The sequence below is a fragment of the Glycine soja genome, chromosome 6 (assembly GCF_004193775.1).
Source record: "Glycine soja cultivar W05 chromosome 6, ASM419377v2, whole genome shotgun sequence".
Taxonomy (NCBI): domain Eukaryota; kingdom Viridiplantae; phylum Streptophyta; class Magnoliopsida; order Fabales; family Fabaceae; genus Glycine; species Glycine soja.
The window spans coordinates 7,336,124-7,349,343 of NC_041007.1; the positions used below are offsets into that span (position 1 = coordinate 7,336,124).

The 13,220-nt window shown below is 31.7% G+C and overlaps 1 long non-coding RNA gene across 1 annotated transcript; it reads right to left on the reverse strand.

The window, feature by feature from the left end:
- Positions 1 to 6,754: 6,754 nt before the first annotated feature.
- On the reverse strand, positions 6,755 to 10,670 carry LOC114415218. The gene is made up of 2 exons (XR_003667334.1): positions 10,301 to 10,670; positions 6,755 to 7,037 (listed from the first exon to the last, which is right to left on the reverse strand). It is a non-coding gene; the product is annotated as an uncharacterized LOC114415218 (long non-coding RNA).
- Between the last annotated feature and the right edge of the window lie 2,550 nt (positions 10,671 to 13,220).

Below are 13,220 nucleotides of genomic sequence, written 5' to 3' on the forward strand. Positions count from 1 at the left end.
TCGACTTTCCAATGAGATTTTTTCTTTTGAATAAAAGTGCAAACAGAGGAAAAGTATAAAATCAAAAACACTAAAATTTCTTTAGAGACTAATATTTGCGAAAAGTTTTGTGAGCCCAAAATAATATGAGACTTACTACACTCAATCTTCTCTTTGTTAGATTCCTACACCAACCTCCCCTACTTCTTACAATCCATTACATAGACACCCCTTGCACCGTAACAGTATTGTTTTCGTTACAAATCTGGAAAAGACTCTTCTTCCCAATCTCGTTGGGGTTTACAGACAAAACCCACGCTCCAATTCAAATCACCATCGAGCAGATTCTCTGCGAGGTTCGTGAGCATAAAGAGGTTGAGATCTGCTCTCCCTAGCATAAAATCGTCGACTCCATCAAGCTCGACAAGTACCATCTCCAGAAGGGGAAAGAGTTTAAGGACATATTCTAGCGTGTTTGATGGAACATCAGTGTTTGGGCAGTGGAAGAAACCACACTTCAAACATGTGCGTTCCGTTTTGGGAGAAAGCATTGGAGGTGGATTATAAAAACCACACCTTATGACTAAAGTATGTGGAGGTGGAGGTGGAAACTAAGAACAGGCTCATAAACCACGCAAGGAACGTTTGGGACCGCGTCGTGATGCTATTGTCGAGGGGTTTATCAGGAGCGTTTGGGATCGCGAGAAGCCCTTTCATCCATATTGTCTTCCCAGATTTTTGCTTTCTTGTGTTTTCCTCTATCCTTTGAAATCTTGTGATTCCCTCTATCCTAGGAAATCTTGTGTTTCTTGATCTCACAGGCTTGTGAAAATGTTCTTTCATTTTCGATTGGGAATTTTTGTACTGTTTTTTTTTTAATTTCTTTCATTTTCGGTCGTGATTCTGTTTTTCTTTATATTGTTTTATGCTTAATCACCATGATCTCTTCTCTCTACCTTGGTTCATTGTCTTGGCCCTTTTTATTAACATGTAGTTTTTGTCAAGTTTATAATGAATATGGTTTCTTGATAAAAAATAATGCTTTTCTGATAAGTAGATTAAGAATTTGATATTTGAATTTCTCACATCAAGTTTTCTATTTGTAGAAATCCTTTGATTCTTCTTCAAGTTGCTCAAGATCTCAAACTATAGAAACAAGATTAATAGCTACGAATTTCTAACACTGAACGCGGAGTCGGTAGGGGTGAGTGCAGAGGAGAGGTGTTCTGTAAATTTTTAATTATTTGAAAATTAAAATTTTGGGGTTTTTTTAATGATATTTTTTTACCTTTCACTAATATTAACACGGTAAGTTAAGGGTCTGTTGGCTAAGGGGATGTCAAAGTAATACATTTTAAGGGAGGAAAGATGAGTCAGTCTAATTTGCTCAAATAATTTTTATTTTCCTTAATCTCTTTTGCTCTTTACCTTTATAGATTTTTATATTTTCAATGGCCAAACTTGATTAAGACAACATGGTTTCTAATTGAATAAGATACTTATGAGGAATAAGCTAGACATTCATACTGAATAGATATATAGCTGTATTCGAAAAACTCAACATTTCTGGAAACAAAATCGTGGTATTACTGCATTAATTACTCCTTTTGGCCGAACCTATTCTTAAGAATTTTAACGTAGCCAATGTTAAATGCATTCAACTTAGTTGCTAAGTTGAATAAAATGCTTGTCAGGGATAAGATATTTATACTGATTACTCAATAGAGAAATTCAAACAACTTCATATTTCCGAAAACAAAGTCAGTTGAATATTTTCTTTATTTATCTACATATTTTTCTTTTTATTGATTTTTATCATTAATATTTTTTATGTACAATTATGTCAACAAAAATAGAACTTAATGCATCTATCCCAATCTTTTCACTAATAGGCCGGCCCAAGTGTGCTATTTTCATCGTTAATATTAATATTATTATAGTATTATTAATTTACTAGTTTGTAAAATAATTGTGTAATGGAAAACTATATTCCAATTAACTGATTGTAGAATTCAAAGGTTGATATAATGCCGTAAAATTTCGTTCTATTTATACAAGTGAGAATAATTTATTTAATAAAAACAATTTAATTTCTATTATATATAATTTTTTTTGGTCAACCGTCTTTAACTTTGAATACGGATGTATAACAATTCAATGAAGAAGAGTAAATATTAACATGATTCTAAATACTGAGTATTAATTTTTTTTAAATGATTTCTAATTGTGTATGAAAACGTGTATTATAGCTCACACTCGATCTTCTTTAAAAAAAAAGCAAAAAAAAAGAATTATACATATATATATATATATATATATATATATATATATATATATATATATATATATATATATATATATATATATATGCCATGGCAAAAGTGAAACTTCAAAATTTACATAAAAACATAAATAAATTAATGAAATATCATACTGAGCTAAATTAACATTAAAAAATGAACAAACAAAAAAGTAACTTTCAATTTAGCTAAGTTGAACGTGGTAATTCAATAAGGCACACGTTTCAAGGAGATTCATTCGTAGTGAATAAAGACTTAACGAGAAGGTGGATTTTCAAACTTTGCAATAAATTATTATCCTTTTTATTCTCTCTCACTAATATACAATACTACTATGTTTTTGACGGAAAAGTGAAGGGATGAAAGAAAAAAAAAAATTAAATCGAAGAGAAAATGAAAAAGAGGTCATTACAGTGGCACCCTTAAATAACGCGTCATATATATAAATTCTCATTACAATCGCAAAACCGAATCGAATCGTGAATGAGTTGAAATGCGGCGTGTGTAAGAATCTTTCGTTTCTGACTAATTTTCTTTCTCATTTCTTCCGTAGTCCTTTTAGTGAGTGAGTGAGAGTGCGCGCCTACGTTAATTCATGAGCATGAGCATGGCCTCCATCGAGATAGAACGCGCCAAAGTCCACGACGACGTTTCGCCGATCGAGGAGGTTCGACTGGTGGTGTCGTGGCGGTGGTGCTTCTCTCGTTCCTCAACACTTTCTTCGGCTACCGGAAGCAGCCACTGCTGGTGACGATGATATTGGTTCAGGTGGCCACGCTTCCGATCGGCCGCTTCATGGCCAGGGTTCTCCCACGAACGAAGTTTCGGATCGGAGGGAGCTGGGAGTTCTCGCTCAACCCTGGTCCCTTCAACATGAACAAGTACCTTCACGAGCATAAGGCACGTGAAATTTTTAATTAAATCCCACTTCTTACATGCAAGTAACAACTGGGTAGTTGATAAATATTATGTTTTAGGTTGTAGGGACGCTAATAGCAGGAACCATGGACGTTGGTGTGGCATGGTGGTTGCTGGGTTCAGTGAAGAATATATGCAACCAAGATTTACTGCCCCCAGACAGTCCATGGACTTGCCCGGGTGACTGTTTTCTTTGATGCATCTGTGATCTGGGGTTTGGTTGGCCCATAGAGAATTTTCGGTTCTCTTGGGAATTACCCAAAACTCAATTGGTTCTTCTTAATAGGAGCATTGGGACCACTTGTTATATGGATTGGATATCATTAATTCAACTTCCTGTACTTCTTGGAGCAACTGCGAGCATGCCATCAGCTAGCACAATGAACTTCAATGCATGGATTGCTGTTGGCACAATCTAGTACTTTGGGTTCAAATATCGTAAGGATTGGTGGCAGCGGTACAATTATGTGCTGGCGGCAGCTTTGGACGCTGGATTGGCTTTCATGACGGTTCTTCTATACTTTGCAGTTAGCGTGGAGGATAAAAGCATTGATTGGTGGGGAAATTCTGTTGACCAATGTATGCTTGCCAAATGTCCAACAGCGAAAGGTGTAGTTACTGAAGGGTGTCCTGTGTTCTGATTTCCATTTTTGACATCACATATTTTCTGATTTCCTGCAACTTTTCTGGTTAGTTAAGAATTAAGGTGGTGGGAGGGGGAGGAAATGTACAGGGAATAATATCTCTGTTTCTTTCTGCAAATACCAGTTGAATTAGATTGTTTAAGCGCTTTGTTGGACCTTTATGTTGTGGTTGTTTGCAACATCACCAGAACAGATCATTGATTTCGTGGTAGGATGACTCACAGCCAGAGTGATCAAAGTTACGCAGGGATTAGGGAATTGCCATAATGTTGGACAACTTTTAAAGCATTTTACAATCAAACATTTTATTTAACAAATTTGTATATTAAACATTACAGTAGTTTTCTCTTTTCCCGTTTTCTATCATTTAACATGATAACATATGATCAAGAAATATTGATTTGAAATGAATAACATATGGTCAGAAAAATAATCAATTAATCTTCTTAGTTTTTTTTTATTAAAGTTATGTATTATTTATGATTTGTTAATATATTCTTATATTTCTCATTTATATTACTTTAATATTAATATTTTAATAAAAAATATAATTAAAAAATAATTAATGTCTTCAAAATTTTGACTATAACTTTGACACACACTTGTGAGAGATAAAAATGTGAATGTGAGAAAAATAATTTTCAGCAATATGATTTAAATGAATAATTAAGATTAAAACTAATTAAAATAATTTTGCCCGTACATAAATGTACACGTTTTTTTTCCTTATTTTTTTTTATTTGTATCTTCTTTAATGAAAAAAGCAAAGAGTGTATATCCCAACTCGTATAACTCGCTGATCAAGATTATGTCTGGTTTGTGAGTAAGTAATTCCAAATTTAGTTTGGAGAGAAAAGTAAATTTAATATTATGTTTAATTTCTTCCCAAAAATATGTTTGACACTAAAATTTATTTTAAAAATTTAGTTACTATTGAGATACTTTTACAAACTGCAATCCAAACATACACTAAATAAATTAGACCAAATAAATTCATGTTTAGGTGAACCAGTAAATCATCTAACCTGAACTAGTTTATTTAGTATATATTACTTGCATTTTTTATGCGAAAAACAAAAGCTGTGCCTAATAGCTTATGCTTGGACGTAGAAAGTAATGCGCGTATGGTTTTGAACCACTACTACAAAAATGACTGTCAACAACATTGGTTTAGCGACGGTTTTACAAAAATTGATATAGTAAAAATTGCAATGGCAATTTTATAATTAATTGCAATTTGTTAACGACAGTAATCACAAAACCATTGTTGAAACCTCATTTCACTATCGATTTCTTCAAAAATCGATGTTGAAAGCAAGAGTTTAACATCAGTTTTAAAAAACCATCTTTGAAAGGGACAAGTTTTGCATTATAATTCTCGTGTACTCTCACAGTCTCACTCCCTCTTTCTCTGGCGTCCTCTCATTGTTTCTCTATCGCACCCTAATCACTCTCTTTCCGTCTTTGTTGTTACAATCATCTTTCGCGCTTTCCTTTTATCTGTTGTTGTTGTCAAATCTGTGTCCTACGTCGTCGACGTCTCTATTCGAAACTCTCTCACTCTCTGCGAAGCTAAGAACACCATCGAACCCTCTTTCTGTTTCTCTCTCAAATCTCTGTACCCCACTCTTATGCCCCTTCTTAATCAAGTCATTCTCTTTGAGGAAGGTAAAAACCCTCATTGCTCATGGCAGATCCACTATCAAAACAACCAGATCTAGTGTCAAAATAGTGCAGCAGCTTGCGATCGTAAAGGATGGTGTTGTAGAGGAGCTTAAGGTGTTCGAGGTAGTGGACACAGACGGGGAAGCATCAAATGGATTTGAAAAAAGAGGCAACACATGGTTTCGAGGAGGGGTTTGGGGTGAGGGTTCGATTGTAGTTGATGATTCAACTGGCATAGCAGTGAGCAGAGGCTTTGTACATGTAGCACTCCATGAGGAAGCCCTAAAGGGCATCGCAATGACTCTCAAGGATTTTGGAGAAGTGGTGGATGGCTTTAGAGTGGAGGCCGACGTCCAAGGTGGCAACATGGCGACGAAGGAGAAGCTTTATGTGGGTTTGGAGTTGGGTGACAACTTTGGACTCCGAGCTTGAGGTGTCACGCTCTCCAATGGCCAGCACACGCTTCTCCCGGTGGAAGTTATCGTTGGACCAGCACACGCTCTTGCGACGGAAGGTGACGATGGATAGGTGTTTGTTAGTTTGGTGATCCGGCATCTCCAATGGCCATGTTTAATCGTGCCAGGTTTATTTTTCTTTTCCTACCAAGTGAGAAAGTGAAGAGAAGCAAAGAGATCTTGAAGTATCGATCATCAATGGTTGTCAAAGTTTATATTGTGTATGTGCTTTTCAACCCTTCTTGTTTTCACTAATCATTCATTCTTTGTGTGATGTTCGTTTAAAAAAACAATTCAAGAATTTGATGAGTGATATATATGAATTTTTTATGCAAATAGATTTATAGATTAATTATAAAGTTACAAAAGACTACAATATTGACTTCAATAGTTCAATCATCTTGTGTTTTATAGGATATCTAATGGTAAATGACAACCTTAATGGTCCTAATAATATTGCAATTATATTTTTGTGATAAGCATGTCCCGTTTCTTTTGTATTATTCCTAATAATGTTGTTCCTTAATTTCTCATTTTCATTTTAATATCAATTGAATTACTCAACAAGTTTCTATGAGCTTAATTTACAAAGTGAAATTACTTTGACAGGTACTGCATAATGCATGGGCATGTAGAAAGACTAGCAAAGGCAATGGTTAAAGGGGTTAACTATATAGAATGTATTAAGGCCAAATATGGTAGGCATGTGTTTAGGAGTTCTAATCCAATTCATTCATTCCTTCTTTTTCTTTGCATAAAATTGAAGAATTGTTTTTAAAGTAACTCAAAATCATTAATGTTCTTGCTATTTGACTTAAGCATTTTGTTAGCCCATGCTCTTTCATTGTGACCATAAATGTTTTCCAAGAAGTTGCCACCTTGCATTAGCTAATCAAGGAATAGATTAAAAAAAATGTTATGTAGACATATTTTTCACTTTCTATTATTAACTTATTATCTTCAGGTAAGATATTATGGTGCAACAAGTGGAGGCTTGAATCAACAAAGAACTGGAGTAAATCTCTGGACTCTTGAGATTATTTTAGTCAAACAAGGAATTGTTCATCTCGAGGTGCCTGTTCAAAAGTAGAATAATTCATTTTCAACTTACTTTCATGTACCAAATATTAAAGCGCATGCATCTCACTATAAGTTGATCGACATTTGGGATAAATAATTATTATCATGAGTTGTTTAAATTGCCTTGTAAATGCAAACAACATGCGAGTGGGGTTGTGACATACCTTTTTCAGTGTGATTTTTCAGGTTTCAAGAATCAAAACTATGCACTCTTCTTCTAAAAGTTTTTAGAAGTACACTTGATCACTACCAAATTTCAGCTAGAAGTAGACTTTTTGAGGAGGATTTTAGGAAAGCTTTAATGCTAAAGCCTGAAAGAGGAAGGTTCTATTTTTACCAAGAGTCATTTGGAACTTCTTGTTATTATTTTAAGATCTCATTTTATTTGTTCATGTGATGAGGGGATCATTTATTCACTTAGATTTGTTGATCATTTATTCATTTTTTTTGTCAGTTAAAATCTATATAGCATTAGGAAGAGTTATGCTAGTTGAGTGGTTTGCAGGTTTATTAGATAATGCACTATTGTTTGGTGGGTTGCTTGCACATAGACTGCACTAGTCATAACTTTAGAGAACTCTTGTACCAAGCTAAGGAAGTGACTGTTTGAGGTGTGACGAAGTTGTAGTACTCATTTTTGGCATATACATACAAGAAAGTACTTGAATTATGGTATTAAAATGCTTATTCTTAAGAGTTTTTACTAGATCTAAAATTTGGGCCACAGAGAAGAGTGAACAGTGGGGCTTGGGACCCAATTGGTGGAGGTTTCCAATTATGAGTAGTCATGTGCTTCTCATTTTTTATTTTTGTTCGAATGTGTTCACTTTTTTTATAATTATGGTACCAAGTTTGTAAAGGGTGGGTGAATATTTGTGGTGTTAAGAAGATCAAGGAAGAAGTTTTGGATTTGGAGCATGGACATTATTCGTTCACAAAGAGGTAGCAGTAGAGTATATCAATTACACTTTTACTTAAGTTGTATTTTTGCTATGATTATGTCTTGGACTTTCCTCCTATCCCATAATATAGACAATAGTGTCTTGTTGACTACTACTAGCATTAACAACCTTAAAAGTCCCCTCCCTATGGAATGATCAGGAACTACTACTGGTTAGTTCATTATTTGTATACACTTGCATAATGGAATAGGGAAAATGTCACTAATAGACCTTTGTTTTCGGTAATTGTATTCATTGGAGGTGAATGTGCCTTTAGAATTAAGCTGCCAAGTGCCAAGTGCATGCCTAAAGTAGTGTTTGTATAAGAAGAAACTCCTTTAATTAGTTTCTATAGAAGTTTTCGCTTTTCGATCTTGTTCATTAAAAAAAGAATACATGTTCTGCTTAATGTTGCCTTTGTCCAAAGGTTGTAAGGCCTAACTCCAATTATAGTCAAGTGGAAGTTTCAAATACTCAGAATGTTGTCAAGTAAGCCAAGCCACTAAGGTTGTTTGCACTAGATTCATTTCTATACATGAATAGCAGAAAATCGAGTTAGACAGTATATACTTTGGAGCTAAATCTTACATTTGCTTCACTACTTAATTTATGTTGAATGGTTGTGTTGTATTAAGGAAGTCAGAGACAGTTGAATCAACTACAAGGAAAAAAATATTTCATAGTTATAGGGATCAATACAGCTCTTAGTAGCAGGAAGCATAGAGATTTAGTTAGTGCAACTTGGATGCCATGAGGTGATTTAATGATATTTCAACATTTTCTAGTTTTTCCTCTCTTAAAAGATCTCCTTTAGCTTGTTTAAGTGATTCTGTATGTCACATGATCTGATCTTGGTTTTTGATGGAACTTCATATAGTTGAGGAAAGAAAGAAGTTGGAGGAAGAAAAAGACATAATGCATGATGAAATCCTATATGGTTGGTACTTGATGCAATCTCAAGTCAATGAGACAAATACAAAAGGATAATTAGTTTGATATAATCTCAAGAAATGGAAAACACCTAAGTAGGAGTAGATAATATTGAAAATTGGAGCAAATATGCTTTTCTACTTTCTATAATTCCTTTTTGTATCTAATAGTGTCATTGGTCCTCTCTTTATTGCAAATCTTGAGATGTTTAGGCTTTTGTACATGATGTTTTTTTAATTTTATTTATGCTTTATTTTTAAATAGAAAAATACAGTTACACACATAATGACTAATTGAGACCATAAATACGTAGTAATCTGTTTATATATGTACAAATTTATCAATTTGAACTTGTCTAAGAATCTACTGAATATTATAATAAAAGGTGTTCTGAACATTTTTTAAACAAAAAAATAATATATTCTAAGATAGTTCTTCAAAAAATTATCTCAAAAAATAAACATTGTAAGACAATTTTTTAAAAATTTATCCTTAAATCTTTACTTTTTTTTAACATTAATTAAACAAAAATTCAAAATTTTAAGACGATTTCTTAAAAAATCGACATAGAAATCGAGATTCTACTATGGTTTAAAATCATTGTGAAAAGTATTGACTTTCCACGATGATAAATTCAAAAGACGATTAAAAATTATCGTAAAAAGTGTTCAATAAACATCTTTAAAAGTTTTTTTTAGTAGCAAATACATTATCAAATATGCTATGAGTCTACAAATTAAAGAGATTGTGCTTGAGTCCAACGCCATATACCAAGCTCTGGGTGGTACAAATGATGTGTTACCACTTATACTCGGTGAGATGCTAATTGTTGCATATTATTGGTCAAAATCAATTAGAGGGTGCTGTTTTTTACAATGGTTTTACTTATCTTTTTATATATACGTATTTCGAAAGTACTTTCTAAAATCGAAGGAAAGAACTTTTATTGGTCAAAACATTTTCCCATATTCTATACCAATCGATGGTGGCAAATTATTTTAGATTACTGAAAAATTACTTCATTAGATTCTGTTAGAATAGGGGAATGCCCTAGATATCGGCTAGTCAATTAGTCAACCAACATTAACGGGCATCAAAGTTATCAATTGTTTCACTAACTAGTAAATAAACATTGTCAATACTAAGTTTAGAACAAGAGCTTTCGGATATTAATTTCATATAAACAACAATCTCTATTAGTGTTGTATACATACTGATTATACAATATACATAGGTGCAGTGCAGATTAATTATTGTTCACTGTACTACGTATTTGCTGCACCAAACATGAGTAATTTATATAATCAAGATTCAAGATCATTAGAGGGTAAAGTAAAATGTGACAAGAAATATAAGACCAGTTTTTCAGTACATATATACTAGCTGACCTTAAATGAAGCTTCAATCAACCCTATCATTGCTTGAGCAATTTATTATGTGAGGAAGGTGCTGCATATCTAGCAGAGAACCCGCGATGTAAAGATTCTTCATCATCCTCCTCCCATCCCTCGTCAAAGTTTTGAGCATAGCTTAAAGGGTCATAGTTAAAACCACCAATGGGTTTATAAGTGCTTGTTCTCTTCGACCATGGAAGCTTCAATTTGAGACGCCCCCAACATGAAAACCACCCTCCGTTTGTTTTGCTTCTAGGAGACAAACTTTTTTCCATGACTTCGAGATAGCTTCATTCATGGAACGAAACTTTAGTCTAGCTTGTAGTGTTTGTGCCTTGTGGGGGTGTTATCTTATTCTCAAAATTTATTTGGTAAGGCTTTTAAGTGTGTGGTAGAGAATAATATCACTTAAGAAAAACCCTTTTTGGGTTGGTAATAGATAATGTAGGACTCGAAGAATTTATTTTTGTCTTTATATTGACTGTGTGCAGATGTGAAGAGAATCTCAGAATACAAATGGTGCATTTAGATTTTTATTCTCATAGTAAAACCGAGCGAGTCTGAGGGGGAAATTTGCTCATGAATCTGAAAGTATAAAGAACATCATTTGTGAAAACGGTACGTATCACTTTTCTTTCTGTCTAATCAATATTCAATAGCCCTAGGTTAATTACTTAGTGGAGAATAATAATTCACATCACAATACGTTCTCAAGGTTTTATGCTACCTTGTCATAAAGTAAAAAGGAAATTGTACACACACTACTATTTAAACGGAACTTAAATGGATACTAATTGATTATCTCAAATGAAGAACAGCAGTTGAATGCAGTTTCTGAAGACATGAAATTCATGATTACGGATAGTGAATATTTCAATGTTGGGTCTAGGGGTTGAAAAAATCTCAGTTGTACAAGAAAGAGGCTTGTTTGTTTTCATCATGGGATGGCCGCCGGTGGGACAAATTATTGGAGGCTTTGATTTTTGAAAGCAAATATTCGTAGGAAAACTTGTCCCTTATTAGGATGTTTGGATTATTATTTGTAAATTATGAACTTGATCGAAAGATTAAATAAGAAACATACTCTTTTATCATTACACCAAAATATTTATTTGAATATTTGGTACAAAATATAATATTAATATAAATATTATGTTAAAATGGTTCAAAATTCAAATTTTATTCTATTTTAATTTATTATATTTTTATAATCTTATATATTTTCTTTTAAAATATAATATATAAGATTAAATTTTATTTTTATATAAATTAGAATATATATATATATATATGTAAGTTTTATTTTGATTTTATATATTATATTTATCTTTTAAAATAATATTTATGATTTAGTGACAATATTTTTATCTACATTAATTAAGATATTCATGTTATTTTTTATGATATAAATATTTTAAAAAATAGAAAATACTATCATTGTATTTAATTATATATCTTTACTATATAATTTAATTCTTTAAAAAAATTATGTACATGATTAAATAAATTTGAATATAAATAAAAATACTATTATAATAAATAACAAGAACATCTTAATATAAGTAAAAATATTATCATTAAATCACATATATAAATATTAAAAAGATAATAAAATATTATCATTTTATGAAATTATAATTTATGTAAAAAATATGTATTAAAGATAAATTTTATATTATATATTTACTTTATAAAATAATTTTTGAATAGTGAGATAAAAATACACAAGATTATAAAATTATAATTATAAAATAAAAATAATTCTAATTTATGTGAAAATAGAATTTAATTTTTATATATTATATTTTAAAAGATAATATATTAGATTATAAAATTATAATAAATAAAAAAGGAATGAAATTTAAATTTTGAATTATTTTCACATAAAACTTATATTAATACTATATTTTACACTAAATATTCAAATGAATATTTGAGTATAGTGATAAAAAAAATATGTTTCTTAAATCATAATTTTAAATAATATATTTTAAAATATAAGGGAACTCAAATAGTAAATTAAAAAATATGGGGATTGATTTAGTATAATAAACAAATTAAGAGATGAATTTTGCAATTATGACTTGAGTGGTTTATTTATAATGGAGGAAGAATTGTTTTCACTTCTACTCCAATCATGCTTCGAAACATAAAACTAATATGTTGCTATTATTTTTAATAGAACCTAAAACTTTTTTTAAAACAACTCAACCATGATTGGAGCAGATGAAATTCAATTTGCACTCTCCACTACACGATAATCCATACATAACCTATACAACGGACTTACGGAATTGCGACACTTTTTATCTATTCATATCATAAATCAAGTTTGTGATGGTTTTAAGGGCAATTTTATTTGCAACTTCGTTTTTTCTTTTCACATCTTCCTTTATTTCGAAAATTAGTTATTAAAATATTTTTAAAAATGTAGAGAATTTAAGAGGCAAAAAAAGCCGAAGTTTAGTAAGGCTCCCATTGTTTCACGCAGAGAGCTTTGTCAGAAATGAAATTTCAAGAGAAAGGTTCTGTTCCTGTATTCCCTAAATAGTAAATACCACCTAATAAAACCATTTAAATATCCAAGATATCTTTCTTTAGATTTATAATCTTTTTTAAATTTTTGGTCTATATGCTCCTAACAAAAAGAGGAAGATGACGATAACATCGTAGGTATTGTGATATTTTTTTTTTAGATTATCGGTTAGATATGACGTGTTTGGTAAAATCGTGTAAGATTTCAATCATGGACGTCTGAGTCTTCTCAACACCGTCCAATTTCATTATTTCAATACAGGAGTTGTTTATTATATGGAATGTAATCAAATCATCTCCCCCTCAAATAAATAAAGAAAATGTGCATGGTGTTGATGGTAACGATATGTTTGGTTTAACAAAAAATAAAAGAAAGAAA